Source organism: Solea solea, chromosome 11 (genome assembly GCF_958295425.1).
Source record: "Solea solea chromosome 11, fSolSol10.1, whole genome shotgun sequence".
NCBI classification, from domain to species: Eukaryota; Metazoa; Chordata; class Actinopteri; order Pleuronectiformes; family Soleidae; genus Solea; species Solea solea.
In genome coordinates, this window is record NC_081144.1 from 4,045,282 (window position 1) to 4,061,713 (window position 16,432).

The window sequence follows — 16,432 nt, forward strand, 5'->3', positions numbered from 1 at the left end:
GGAAAACTTTCTCTGATGGACAAAAAATTGATTTTTTATTTTTTCCTATCAACAAAGGTCATGATGCACAATGGTTGCAATCCAATCCAGTTTAGGAGAAGTATTTAATTACATTATAATTACATTTTGATATCACAAGCATACTTTTGGGATGTGTAAAGCAGTGTGAGTAATACACATCTATAATAGTATCATTCTGTACCAGGACCAGTATTTTTTGTAAATGTTGGATACCTATAGGGCAAAATAAGTTAAAGCAAAGTTGTTTCAACAGCCTTGTTCTGAAAAATGGGAGAACAGTCAACACTTGACACCACCGTCTGCTCAGCTCGTTTTTACTGCTTAATTAAAAAATTTCAAGTAATCAAAATAAAGCGTATTCACTCTTCATAAAACATAAATATTTGTATAGTTTCAATCCACCTAAACTCGCCCCCCCCCCCCGTGTTACATTAACAAATCAACTTGTCATGTAGTTCTTTTTCTTACATTTGTTTTCTGCTGCCAGTCGCCGCTGCAGTGCTCGATGAACATGCCTGCTAGAAGCAATCTTTTAAAAAAAACTATATGGACCCATTTTTCAAGCTGTCCTCATTCTAAATCACACACAGAAGAAGAAGAAGAAGGAGAGGACATATCAATAAATCCCTGGAGTAGTGGTGCATCTGTAAAGTCTTTTATATTGTATTTCCCCCCCTACAAACTACAATAATGTTTGTTGAAAAGAGAACATTTCAAGGTGTATTTTACACTGCGAGAAAACAGGTAAAAGTATGAATGTAATATTAAGCATTCATACTTTTTGTCAGCATATCCGATCAGAATCTGATCTTCCTGACCAACTGTTCACATTATAAATTGCAAGTGATCAGATGAGATCTGCTTTTGTCCATATTGACGTTGTCTCGTCTCGTCTTCCACATGGATTTCTATAGAACTAATGCTGCTGTATTGAAGACGGACAAACGGTGGAGCCGGTACGCGATGTAAACAGAGTTGGTGGAAACTGACTTAACTAAATCCTGCCCCACACTAGAGGAATAGAGTCAAATCTGACTGCACACACTTCCAGGGATTTTAGGATCTCACAGAAACCTGTGTGATTAACATGACTTCATAATATAAACAGAAATGTAAAATACTGTGGATGAAATCATCGCTGAGAAGATGGAATCAACAATGCAACATCCGCTTCCCGGTCAACTCGCTCTCATTGGTTATTGCGGGGTTCTGCTCACGCCCCAATTGCTGTTCATTTTGTCCAATGACGTTAAAATGACCCCTCACAAATAAAATGGGAAGGCACCCACGATTGTTGGAAGGCTCAGATCAGGACCTAAAATCAGGCCAGTTATCCTCTAGTGTAGGACAGGCAGATGATATGCGACCAATATGCATTCAGTGGAATCTCGGAGGAGGAAGCACTTTGGAATTCTATCCGAGTGACCGAGACGTTTAGATTGACTGGAAATCCCATCAGAATCACATTTGAAATCACCTCCGTATCTGATTATTATTATTGAATAATCAGATTTCATGTGTTTTTTAGCTGTCAAAGAAAATCAAGCTGGATAAAATGTGGATATGCTTAAAAATCCAATTTGGGCTGCAGTCTAAACAAGGCCCATCAGAAATGTTTTATACCCAGTATTTGCAAAAGATATTTTGCATATAACAACATGTTTCTGTCCCCGGCCGTTGGAAAATTGAATTCTCATTAGCTTCATGGGGAACAGCTGAGTAAATGCTAATGTCGGCATGCTAAGGTAACAAAACAGGACACTGAGACACAGGTTAAACAAAAAACCAAAGAACATGGTTCAGTTCATGAGTGGTGAATCAAAAAATAAAGCAAACACTGGAGACTGACACTAAAAATCCCACAGAAACACTATCAAGGCGAGTGAATGAGTGAACACACAGAGTGGCAGAGCCCGAATGATGAGTGGAGACTAAATACTGCAGGTAATTAGGTGGCTAATTGAACACAGGTGGGAATAATCAAGGTGGGGCACGTAATCCAACTGGTGGGAGTGGACAAATGGCATGAAGTCAAATTTTCTGTGAGAGAAGAATGTAACGTTCAGAATAAAACAGGAACTGAAGAAGCCTCTTGGATGAGAGGTGGATAAGAGGTGAAACACACCAGCCAACTACTCAAGACAAACAGGAAATGGCACAGGAAACATGGCTGGAAACAGATGTCTCACCTGGATATAAACCAAAAGGATTGAAAATGCCCTCAAATGAAAATCCGTTCTGGCAATCCCTCAGTAGATGAAAAGCGTACTAAAAGCTACTCAAAAAAAAGTAGAAACTAAGCATCTCTCCTGTGCAGTGCAAAAACAACAAGGCCTAATAAATCTCAAACTATTCATTTTTAATGAACACATTTACTAACTAATTAACTTAATGGGTTATGTTACCCAACAAGAAATATCTTAACAAATTAAAGTGCAACAGCAAAATAAACTCTGTTGAAACATGAACTTTAAAACATTTGAGGAGATTTGATGTTAGTGCCGGTAAATTTCCTGCTCCAACACACCTGATTCAAATGAATGGGTCATTGCCAGGCTTTTGCAGAGCTTGTTGATGAGCAGGGAAATATCTAAAACATGCAGGGAAGTGGGTCCTCAGGACCGGGAATTAGAAACGCTGCCATAAGATATTAGAACCTTTCAATGTGGCATGAATTTTGGATTCTGAAGACCAATAAACACCAATGTTTTCCTTTTATTACATGGTGACTGGAACAATGAACCACCTGTAATGATTATGAATTATCAAATTTTTTTTTTACCTGTTGGTAAAGTTTGGTTCAACTGATTATCTTAGTATTTAATGCAATTTAGAATTAGTCAAAGGTTATTACAAAAACCTGATCCATTCCATTCCAAATGTTGGCACCCTTCTGTTGGGGTACCTAGCACAGTCGACAGAGAATCATCACTTTTGAATCAGCTTAGGTTTTTTTTAGCTGTCCAGACTGCCAAAAGAAATCAAGCTAGATACAATCTGGTTATTCTTAAAAAACTATTTGAGCTGCAGTCCCAAATTGTCCCATCAGAAATGTAATTCTCTCTCTCCGGCCCTGGAACTCCGGTGTAGCTGCGTAGCTGTACCCTGTCCCTGTCAACTTCTGTTGTGTTAGAAAACATTTTGCATATAACCATATTTTTCTGTCCCCACTGTCGCAAAATTGAATTCTCATTAGCTTCATTAGCTTTATCACACTTTTGTGTGATAAAAGGAATGCAATGAGAAAAACCCCCAAACTGTGCCACCTTGCATTTCGACATAAAGACGATTCAGGGTTATTCCAAACGGCAACGTTCAGTAGAGCTCCCCCCAGTGTTTGTTCATTGAGCCATTTTGATATGTTTTAACAGGAAAACACTGGTGTAGAGGATCTCATTAGCGAGGGCTCTGTTCAGCTCACGTGAGTCAAGACAGTGGAACAGAGCAACGACAGTGGAACTCAGCCATCCTTAATGTACTATTAACACCTGTGATGTTTCCTTCTGTGACCTGTCAAAAACATTTCAGACTCTAAATTGAACATAGGTGTGAATGTGAGTGTTAAATGGTTGTTTGTCTCTGTATGATGGTAATTTGGAATTTCCGGACACACACACACGACAGTATTTTCTTAATTTCCCTCACTGGGCTCTGCTCAACTTTTATGTGATGATTTACTGCGTTAAAGAGTTGGTTATCAGTCTTATCATGCGATAAGAACAGATGGATACGTATCCCCAACAGAGATAGTTAGATAACATCATGAAAAAAAGATGCGCTTACCTGTTTTGCAGAAATCCCCCGTGGTGCAACACCACTGCTTGTTTTTGTTTCTGACTTTCCTCTGTCAGATGATATCAGGAGGCATCCTGAAAGGGTTTTGGCCTTGCAACTGTGAGCTGATCTATATTTTGTAAATCTGCTCCCATCAGTGGGGGAAATGGGATGTTAGGGGAAAAGGTGTGGATGGAGCTCCAGCTCCAGCTCAGGGAGGGGATGCCTTTTATGCCCTGTGAATAAAACATCAAGTTTAAAGCAACAGTCAACACCAACTAGAAAACAAAATGGAAATGAAGAGATTCAAAATCAAACCCTGCCTGACAAGGTGAGCGGAGAGCACTATTTCTAAGCTTTATTGCTGGAGAGTAAGATTTTCTTATAGCTGGAAAACGTACATTTTTCTCTAGAGATTTGAATATTTACAACTGGAATTAAAGGCAGTTAAATACAATATTGTGCTTCCCTTATCTAAATTTAAGGAAAATAAACAATTGATAACTAAATTCTTGATACAATGATTGTCTATTGAAAAGAACTCCCAGTTAAAGATGTTATGGCACATACACAGACTGCCTGCCAAGCAGAAAAAGCCCAGACCATCATCATTTTGAAGCCAAGGAATTTATAATAAACACTCGTCAAGATATATTATCTTACTTTCCAAAGTGATAATTTGGGAAACGACTCGGGTCAGACTTGACTGTGTGCAGCTGTCAGATCTGAAGGTTTGGTTTTTGGATTAAAATGAGAAACATTCAGGCCTTTGAATACTTCCACAAATGTATTTTTGATCTTGGAAAACAGAGACAAAGGCACAATTAACAACAGCCACAGTTATCGGCTGTACTGATTGAGGTGTTGATTGTGTTTTTAAAGCACTCAATCATTTGCAAAACCTTTCAACATGTTTTTCTTCGTTTGCTTTTAAACAACAACAACTGTTTTTTTTAAAGTCAATGGTGTCATTGACTTAAAGGGGACATATTATGCAAAATCAACTTTTTAACCATTCCAATACTTATATTTAGGACTCTGGAGGCCCTAGCAGTCGCCAAAGTGTGGAAAAAGAATACTTAGTCATGTTTTCGTGGTCCCCCTTAGTGTAAGTATAGGCGATAGAACACGCGATGTTGAATTCCCTGCGCTTATGACGGCAGCATGCGCATTTCACCGCGAATGTTACCACCCCACCAGTAAGTTTACCTCGAGAGCTCCACCTTAGCTCCACCTTAGCTCCACCTTGTCCCTGCGAGAGTGCAGGCGAGGGAGGAAGAGCGGTATTATGTCAATGCGGAGGGACAAGTGTGCTGTTGGTGGCTGCACAGTGGAGCACAGTGTTTTACACAAACTTCCAGCCTCAGAGGATTTTATATATGAAGCTAATGTGGCGGATAAAGTCAGCAAACGTGTGTTCGCACCACTTCGCATCAGACTGCGGCCAGCGGTCGCCGTATTTAGTCAGTGACCGTATTTCACTGACGTACAAACACATTTTTAAGAAAAGGTCACATAGAGCTCATAACTGACCATTCTGACACGTCCTAATTAAACATATTTGTTCAGTACGTCCTCCATGACCGGAGCACACACTCAGTCTGATACAGTCACATACAGCGGCAGTTTATGCAGCTCGCCGTTTGCCGCTGGCGGTGCTGTCCCTAAGTGTTTTTAAAGGCGACATAGACCGGAAGCTCCAATTAACGCTGCGTTTGTGTGTGTATCTGCGTCATTACCTCGTTTATGAAACCCTAAAGTCTCAGAACAAACAGTTCAGCCACTGCTGAGAAAATAGTGTTGTATTGTTTTCCTGGGCTCTGCGAAGCGGATCGGCACTTCCCTACGCTGATGATGTCATCAGAAAACCTCACCACTCCTCTCACCACCGTAGCGCCTCCTGGTGCGGGCACTAGTCCGGGCACATCCGGTTGCGTACATTCAACCGCAGAAGAAGAAGAACTACTCTCGTTGTAGCTGCTGAGATGCAGAGCATCCACCGTGCCAGAGGGGGAGCTGTGTATCTGAGAGCTGGCCTACCAATTACGTCACTTCCAGGTACCTGGCCAATCACAGGACAGTGGGAAAGCTCTCGTTGGCTGGCCAATCACAACACAGTCCACGTTCTGGGGGTGTGATTTTGGTCTGAAACAGCGTGGCTGACGAGAGCGTCAGTGAGGAGATATTTTGATCAGCTCGTTTGCAGCGATTAGGAGGATTTTAACCATGAAAACAAGTTAATATATGTAAGTAGACCTCCATAACTAACATATATGTGCTATACCAGCATTCGATGTCACCTTTAACTGATTTACAGTTCGGCACTGTTCGGCTTGATCCTTGTGTCGGACGTCTCTTCCTGTGACGGCACTCTCGCTGTTGGAGGAATGGAGCGGAGGGAACACGAGCTGAGCGAGTGAGCGCAGTAAAAAGGACAAATCAGAAACCCCCTGGAAGAAGTGGGTGTGTGTTTGCCTGTGGCCATTTGCATATAAAGGGACCACACACAAAACCGAGCGTTCTAAAAGGGGCGGTTTTGGCAGGGTTATTGAACTGCTATGGTGCTTCATCCTTATGGTATTTTGACCAAAGCATGTCACAGACATGTTCATTAGGACACCAGGGAACTATTTTAACTTGGGGAAATAGGGTATAATATGTCTCCTTTAAAAAGTCCGGATTACCAAGTGCTCTGACTTGGCATCTGTGGCAGGAGGTGGGTTCCCAAATCAAATTCTTTCTCCAAAAGGTCAGCGTGAAACCACGCTGTAGAGGAAACTTCACGGCATTCATTCAATCAATCTGGGGCTAAACAGGCTCTCAGCTAACAATAACATTACAATTCTGAGTGATGACCATCATCCCATAATGCATTTCTCGAGTTTATTGGATGACATTACCGCTTTCAGCAAGGCAGCAATGGTTATCCAGTGGTTTCATGATGAACGTGTCACTGCTGGACGTATGATGCCGTGTTCTCATAAGCCTGGTCACGGTTGATCATTTATAAGGGAAAACCTCACATGAGACAGCATTTCCAACCTGCAGCCCAATGATCACTCAAAGTAATTATTCTGTCAGTTGATTAGCACGGATTTTCTTCTCTGACAAATATCAGAAACATCCGGTATCATCATAGAGCCCAGTGTTTTTTCCCCCCTGCTTTTACAACATGCTTTATGTGTTAGATATGGATTTTCATTACTTAGCTCACTCTGGAAGCACTGGGAGAGAAAAAGGAGGTCCCTCAGGACCAAGGAACAACCTCTGCCTGCATCCTCTGCGCATAATTGAGCAAATTAGCTATGAGCAGCTGTTACCTGTTAAAATGACCCGCATTCATTTTTATCATCGAGGACAAGAGATCTGATAGCGTGTGCGCGCTACAGCTGACAGCCATTCTGATTAGCTTTCCCATTCTCGCTTTCACTATACGATGACAAACACAATTATCTCAACATCTAATTTTATGGATTCTGCAAATCGCTGGGCGCACAAAGCATGCCAAGTGCGTATCAATTACAGCTATCGTCTGCCTGTAGCCTTTCCAAATGGCTGCTTCAGCTTTGTTAAACCACATTCTCTTTACAAGAGAAAAGGTCTCTAACAGCAGCACGGTTCCTGTCCGGGCTCTGGTTACATTTGGAACCTTGTTGCTCTCAACAAAACTACACAACTTTCACAGCTGTTTGCGATTTTGAAAAGACTTGGGAGTTCACGCTCATCGACTGGTATTAGCAGGTTTTTTTTATGACGGCCGAAAGACTGGGGATCACACGTTTAATGACTTAGGGATCACAGGCTACATGATTTTGTCAAACCAACTGAAGCCAAGTGAACGCATCGAACTCTCGCGAGACTTTTGATATTTTCGGTTACTTCCTGTCATCTTCTAACAGTGTTTCCTGTTGCACACAGTTGTGGTTTGTTTTGGGTCGGGTGATGCCGGTGATGTTTAAATGCAAAAAAACAGTGTTTCCATTACACGTTTGCAATAAACTTTTAGATCGACACGTCTGAAGAACCACCTCATGAGAGGTTAAATGTGTTAGCGATATTTGAGACGTTTTCCCGAAATGTAGCTGTTTCCATTACCTGTTTTTTTTATTGCGATATTTAGGTTCTATGCAATTGGAGGGGTAATGGAAACCCAACTATTGAATACGACATCCCCTGCCGTGGCAAAACTCAGTAAACATTACTGTAATGTCTTTTTTCTACGGACACCTTGTCCTCCAAAATGTTAAAAGCAAGTGTGATGCATTAGCGTGCAGTGCTAATAAAGAGCTAACACTGTCACATAAGAAAAAAAAAAAAAAGATACACACACATTAAACCATAAAACACTACAACATGCTCATGTGTTTCCAAAGGTTGTGAAGAGAATGAAAGTTGACATTTGTAATCCATTTCTACTACGGGCACCGCAACAACACGGCAGTGATTAATGTTGTAATTTACACAATTGAGAATTGTTTGCAGTCTGAGGTCCGTTTGCGTCACGACCGTTTCCTCGCAGCTCGCGTAATTTCACACAACGAGTAAAGGAGGGCATATGGAACGGGTTTGGAAAAAATGTGATATACTGCACCCTATTCCCTGACTCAAATGGTGTCTCTTCTCGCAGAGCAAATCATCCACCTCCTTGATTATGTGGTCACACAGTGCAGTGCACCAATCAACAGCTGACCTTTTACTGCAGACGCAGCCATAAACACAGCAGGGGGGAGGGGGGGGATATGGATTTGATGCACATCTTCATCAAGGAGTGGGGGAGATTTGGAATAGATACGTGGATAAAAAAAAACAAAGCCGAAACTTCGTGTCCTAGAGGCCGCAGTGATTACACAAACCATCATGAAATTTAGTTAACTCAGTAGAAATATAAAACAAGCCAAAGGAAGATAGAGACGCAATTTGTCAAGTCCCTCATGAGGGAGACTGTAAACTCTTGAGGCGTCATCTTGCATGGTAATGAGGAAAATGGAAGATTTGGAGCCGAGTGTGAGAATACAGAGGGGATTTGCATGTGAGACAATTCATACCCGGCAAAACAATAAGAACATTTTTAACTGTCGTGGGTCCTCCCAGTCTGTCTTTTGCAAAGTACTTCTCCAATTGTGAACACTGTATCTCCAGATTAATGTTTCAGATTTTCGTCATGAAAGCAAAGCATTTATTCGGGCGCTAAGATCTCATAAATCAAGCGTGTCACTTTAATGGGGGAATAAATCGTCTAGATGTGGATTGTTTTATTTATTATTAATACTACTGTGTGTGTGTGTGTGTATGTGTGTTGACGCAGAGGCGATGTCGGAGCAATACTGTAGCTGCGGCAGTGGCTCCATCGGGGCAATATCTTGAAGGTCTGTCGAGGTAAGTACTGACAGATGGTCGGATCATGTTGACAGTGTATGTGTCTGTGTGAGTGATAGATAGATACTCTGTGAATAGCTGTGGAGTGTAATATGATTTCGGTGTTGGAATGGAATCTAAATCTGATTTCAGGGAGTACTATGGGCCCAGAGCTTCACTCCTTTATCTTTGTCCCTCGCCAGCTATAATGTGGTCAGCTGCAGTTGTTCTCTCTGGGGTGTGGTCTCACTGACCCAGAAGGAAACATTATCACTTCCAATCCCGGCTTTTAGATGCCTCTCTGCCTCTTTGAAACGACTCCGCTCACATCATTCCACTCATCATCCCTACCTGCCCCTGCCAACCAAACTGTGGGCTCTTTACAAAGCTCCGTATGAATCAGATATCTTTTGTTGACGCGGTGACCCGTGGAACGACCAGTGCACAGTTCCAGGATTGTTTCCCTGCATGGTTTTGTGGTTCTCTTGACTGTTTGAACCCTCTCTCATTTCTCCGGAGAGCCCACTCCTCCCCTGCAGTACGGTTACTCTCTGTGAAAGGATTAGACGACGAGTTCACCACAGGGGCATCGGGCAATCTACATACAATAGCCCACCGTGGCGGAAAATAAATCACAATTGCTGTGAGACCATAAAGCCAATGTGGTGAGGCTGTTTGTTTATTCTTATCGCACTTTGGTTCATTTGGAGTAAATATGTTGCTTTCAGATGACTCACGACACAGACCGCCCCTGCTATTTCTACAGCACACAGCTATATACAGTATGTGCGCTATGCACGGGTCCAGAGGCAGCCCAGCAGTCCACTAAAGCTGCCATTAGATGGTTTTCCAGACAGTCAGACCTGGACCATTCAGTCTTTCCCGCATCCTCTTCTGTCCCTCACATCCTCAGGCTATAATAGAGGAAATGAAAGTCACTGATGGAGAATATAAGGATATCATATGGGTAGATGGATGACTGGTCGTACTGTGTCTACAGAGTCCCCAGAGGCAAGATGCATAATAGTATATATACCCTCACCTGTGCATATGCAAACATTAGATCAAACATCTAAGTGCAAATCTGTGAAGTTTATAAAACTCCTACAAAAGTGTTGAAAAACAAAATCGTCTACACGGCCTCTCCAATACATTTTGTCATCCATCCAGACTCTGGGAATAACTGAGTCTAATATTATCTTGTCTGGTAAATAAATGATAAATGCATGCATTTGGGGATAAACTACAAATATTGGATCGTTGGACTGAAGCAACTTGCATAAACATGCAGGCAATGTTTTCATTGCACCGCCATGTGACTCCCTTGGCGTTTATGTGCAATAATTCAATATTCAGATCCTAAAACACACATATCCAATGGTGGAAGCAGGCTAAGCATATTTACCGAAGTTTGGTCAGACAACTAACGTTTGGGTCCCAGCCAACGATTCTGAATGTCGGCTGTTTGCTTGTTAGAGAGCGTATGCGTTATGTGGCATGACTACTTTTACTTAAGTAAAATGGTACTTCTGGAGTTAGGAGAAGAAGAAAAGAAAATTTATCTCAGCTGTATTTATTTATTTATTTTTTTGCTGACTGTGCCCCTTTTTAATCCACACACATCATATTTAATTGAATCCACCACTTGATATGACAGATTTCCCCTTGTAGGCATCATTTGGTCTCAGGTTTAGATCCATTACGCTAACACATGGAGTTTCATATAAGTACCACTCGTGTGTTTTATGATGATAAGTATGTTGACAGAGAGATTAGGGCATTATGTAGCTTAATTAATGATGTCATTAGCATAGCCCGCTATGTTTAATTAATCAATGTGACTGTGGTGGGGACACGGACTAACCCAAACTTATAGCTTGATTCATGGACGCACGGTTCTGATTCAAAGCATTTGTGGTCCCTGATCAATCTGTGACAACTTCAAATAATGACTTGTGTCATTCACAGGGGAAGAAAAGGACTTAAGATAAGGGAAATAAGATAAGGCCAATATATTCTACCACTTTATCCTCCACATGAGGGTCACAGGGAGCTGGAGACAATCCCAGCTGACGTAGGGTGAAAGACCAACGTACAGAGACCAACAACCTTTCACTCTCACATTCACACCTACACACAATTTATTTACACTGTCTAATTAACCGTTTCATGTTTTTGGGCTGTGCGAGGATGATGGAGTCGAGAAAACACAAGCGTACGGTCTGGGCCGAACCAGGCCGTGAGGCGACAGTGCTCACCACTACACCACAGCGAGTGTCGTCACTGGAAGAGCCATGAGCACGGCGTCCGACACAGGAATCAAACCGAACAATGCCAAACTGTAGATCATTTAGAAAGACTTAAAAATGTGTTAATTCTCCCTATTAACATATTTAGTATTATAGTATTAGTATAACTTGCCAAATATACAGTATTTAAGTCATAATTCATAGCAGGACATTATTCATCGGCGTCAACAACGTGATGCAACAGTGCTCTGTATTTCTCTAAATAATAATACATTTAAATAAATAACTTGACTCTTTTGGTGTCACTTACAGACAATAGCTGTGTCTCGGGTCCTCACAAGTGTGGATTTGTCATCCAGATGTTGACATGGGCTGTCCCAGCTGTCATGTGAATCGTCAGCTCCTTCGAATGCCACCGACCACGTCCCAATTCAGGGGCAGAGCAAAAAAAGGCGGTGGAAATGCACCTTACAGCCATGGAAACCTAACAAAGAAGAATTTTTTTTCAACAACAACAACAACAACAACTTACTAAGTAATTTAATTTTTCACGTTATTTAAACAGGGTTTAGTTGTGCATAATCGTTTGTTGAAGAAGAATTTGACCTAATCAAACCTGTATTTGTTCTCATACTTCATGTTGAAAATGAATGATTAATAATAATTACCGCGTGGACTGCATTGGTTGAATAGTTTGAATAGAATAGAATTAAATAAAGTCATACTATTACGAGAATAAAGTTGTAATATTATGAGAATAAAGTTTCTATTTTATCATTATCTAATGTATTATCATTATTATTATTATTATTATTAATAAATAGCAGCAGCACGCAGATATAACCAGCGTTATCCACCAGAAAAAGATGATTTGTGTCATTCTGATGCCAATGATAATGTGGTGCCAAAAAGATTAAAAAGTATTTCTTTAATTGTGAAGTCCCAATCAAAATAACTTCACGAAATACTCCGCATCATACATCTTGATGTAGGTTGCAGCTGATCATCTGAGATTTTGCTTCAATATTAATTACGACTTTATTCTCAACAAATTTGGCCCTAAAACTCAAGGGGCAGGAAGAACTGTGACCTTTGAACTGTGGAGATTATCATAAAACGGTAAATCGGTGTACAACCTGCTGACATATATTAGGAGAAGAAGAAGAAGAAGAAAGGGAATTTGTGAGTCGTCTCGTCTCCGCCGATGGAGTGGCCTCTTCTGTCGACTTCACACTCGTGAAGATCCCGCCCTTGGATTGAGACACAGCTCATTACAGTGGAGCGAAAACAGAACAAACACAGGAAGCAAAAACTATACATGCAACTACAAAATAAAACAAGACACAGGGAAAACAGAAAAGCAGCAAAAAGCAGGACAAAAAGAACTGAAAAGCCTCAATTCATGAAAACAACAAATCCTGCAGAAGTCGAAAACTGAATAAATGTCATCCAGGACCTGAGGTCAGAGATCATGACAGCATGTGCAGGAAAACAGACTTCCTGAACTTCCACTATAAGCTTCATTTCCCTCTCTGCAAGAAAGCAAATAAACACATCAAACCTGCCGACACATGGCAAACTGCTTTTCAGACAAGTCTGGCATTTTAAATGGAATTAACTTCAAGTGCAGAAAGTAGCTGTGCAGAGAAACAGGTAACTTCACCTCGCTCCCCACACCCCACGTCTTTAACACGGGTTCAAATTTCAGCACGGGGTTCTCCCAATAACCACGTGACAGCGAGTAGAATGAATCCATTTGACTCGTGCTGTCGACCGCACGGTGCGGAAAGCGAGAGGGCAGGTTTTCTTGTTGTTCGACGAGAGCGATTTCTGCATTCATCTGTGCTCGTGTGAGCGGTGTGTAACAGCGGGGCTCGTTCTGTCTGCGTGTGCACTCACATGCTCCGACAGGTTAATCAATGAGGAGGAGACGCAGGCCGCTCCTGGTTCATTGACCCGCTGTGCTTAAATAGATCAAGTAAGGGTTGACTCATCCGCCCGCCTTCCACCACGCTGTCTTTACGGCCAGATTTATTTCCTATGTTTCCACATTTTACCCCTATTTCTTCAGCGGCCATTGCTGAAGGAAATGTCAGTAAAGTACAGAATGTGCCAATCAAGGTGAAGTAGCTACGGTGGCCCTGAAGTCCAAATCACCAACACGGCAACAAATAACTAAACACAACTGCCCATCGCAAAACACATTGTGGTTGTGTTTTATTGTTTTTTTCAAGTTTTCTACTTTTGTCATTGTGTGTTTTCTGCTTTAGTATTTTGTTTTGTGACTTTTCTGCTTTTGTCGTTGTGTTTATTTGTTGTTCTCCTGTTTTCTGTGTTTGTTGCGTTTTCTGTTTGCGGTGTGTGTTTTGCAATTTTGCAGTTGTGTTTAGTTTGCGTGTGCGTTTTGTTATTTGTTGTTGTGTTTTCCTATTTGTGGCAATTCAGGGCCACCGTAAAGGACAGTTGGTTTCATGATACCAACTGTCCTTTATCATGTATCGTGCATAATTAATAAAAAATGTGTTACCACAAAAAGGGAGTTCCAGGATTTCTCAGTCAAGGCTCTATATTTATAAATGTGGGCGTGTCATTATAAAAACCTTTAGTATTGGTCCAGTAGATTGGTTCGGTGTGCGTTAACTGCTATATCCTCTGTTACGTCCACTAAAAGAGCTTGTTTTCAGGTAAATGAGTGTCACTCATCTCTCGCCCAAGTCTTGCTTCATGAAAAACAGCCTAACAAGTTTGAATCCAGTTCACGACAGCAGCTGCACACATTATACTGCACAGAAACGCAGCCGTGCGCCTCTGTTTTAAATGTGCGTGGTTGACATTTGCAGCACAACATTCTTAATACAGATGGCATTGAAGCAAAATAAAAAAAAGCAGGAAAGTAGGAAATTAAATTCACCTCTTGTCTATTTTCACACTGACTTCTTCAGTCAGCTTAAAAAACCCACACACATACACACACATCAGTTATTTACAAGGTGACAAATAAACAGCTTTAATTCAGTTGATCATTTACGCTTGTGTTTGTTCATGGCTGCTATTACCATGTAATTCTCCACGTATAAACAGAGGCACAAAACAATTTCCAACACTCTGCATTTCTTCCCTCATGGAAAACATTGGATTAATGGACGGATGGACATTTTTACACAGCACAAAGTTACCTGACCTGAAAAAGAAGAGACAGGAGCCAGTGTTCTTATAAGGAGGGGAAATGTTTATTTATAACACATGGTGCTGACAGGGAGTCTCCAGCTCAGCGTCTATTTTACAAGGTTGATCTGCAAGGCTGCGCATGTACTGTACGGTATTTGGAAACCAAGATTGCAGTGGCACTAAAAACACGCTCGAAACAACAGACTCTTTCCATTTTTCTCTTTTTTTCTCTATCTTTTCTTACAAAACGGTACAAACAACAATACAAAATATTTGTGCTGTTGACAATTTACAAAAGAAGTCTTTTGATAACTGTGCAATTTTTTTTTCCACTTTTTTTTATTATTTATTTATATATATATTTATATATATATATATATATATATATAGCCTCCATTTTAAACTATGTGAGTATGGTAAACCGGAATCCCTTCTGAACTGCAACCTCGGTCATGCGGGCTGCGACACATTTTAAACTGTTGTATGATTACTGATTACTGCAGAACTCTGTCTGTCCATTATAAAAAGACACATGCAAAAAGCTCCAATTGTACAGTTACAGTTTGCCTAACTCAGTCTGTTCAGCTTCAAGCAAAAACTACATTATGTACACTTGGACTGGAGCAGTATTGGGAGAACTCGTACGAAACACTGCCGACTGTCGTCGTCGTTCTGGCCCAAACGGGACAAAAGTCTGGCTTCTGCTGGAGCCTCCCGTCATGTGCGTGTCCACGGTCAGGCAGTGAGTGTCCAGAGTGAGACCAAGCGTCCTTTAACTAACACCAGTCCGAGAAGCAAAAGGAGCCGTCGTCGACGCGGCCACAAAAACAGGGGCGGACAACAACAGTGCAATAGTTCCTCCTTCGTTCTCCCCTCGCGTTATGCAATCGAGCATCAATAAGACAAGTGGACCAAATACGGGACCAGTAATGAACAACCTGCCTCCGTTTCCACGCACAAATTGCATTTTAATGGGGGTCAAATTTGACCGACTCCACTGGTGATTTGCTGCCGTGTGTCACTGCGAGTCTGCAATAACATTCAGTACAATAATGGCATTGTGTCATGTATGTGTGACACAGTTTAGAAAGGTCAGTTTACACTGTGTGTGTGTGTGTGTGTGTGTGGAGCCTCCTCCCACGTATGGCCCTGAATCTGGTCTAAACGTTTAATAAAGGAGAAGGAACCTTTCATGAGGCGTGTCTTTATCCTGTGAATGCTGGACGGCCTTCAGTAATGCACGAGCTCTGAAAGGGCTCCGACATTATAGAACACTCACGTATATACAGTAAGGCCTAAAGGAGTGAGTGTGTGCTCATGTTGACTGTACAAGTTGCTCTGCAATGGAACGCTTCACCACGACAAACATGAACAGAGACGCGACTGACTATGGCTCTAAGCTCATTTAGAATCGCACAGATTCCCTTGAACGCTCATGGCTTTCTGCGGCGATATATTCCATACGATAGTTTTCAAAAAGAAAGAAAAGAAAAGAGCGAAAGAAAAGGGAGAGACCACACAGACATCATTTCACCTCATGTATATAAAAGAAAAAGTTCCGTTTATACAACATTTATATGTCAGAAATAATCACAAATAGTAGAAAGTAACAGCTGTGTTTATTTTGTGAAGATATTCTGTGACGGGAGAGATAAAAACGTATCCAGCTGAGAGCAGTGAAACCCAGCTCGTGTCTTCTGTCTCTGCTCTCAGCCTGAAAAATCACTGTTTCTTTACTGCAAGGTGCAACTTCAAGCCATTTGTCTGTGAAACTAAATCAAGAGATTCCTACCCTGTTCGCCTTATGAATCGCACTCTGACCTTCCCTTTCCTTGTTTATAGTCACCTCACACTTTCATCCTCAT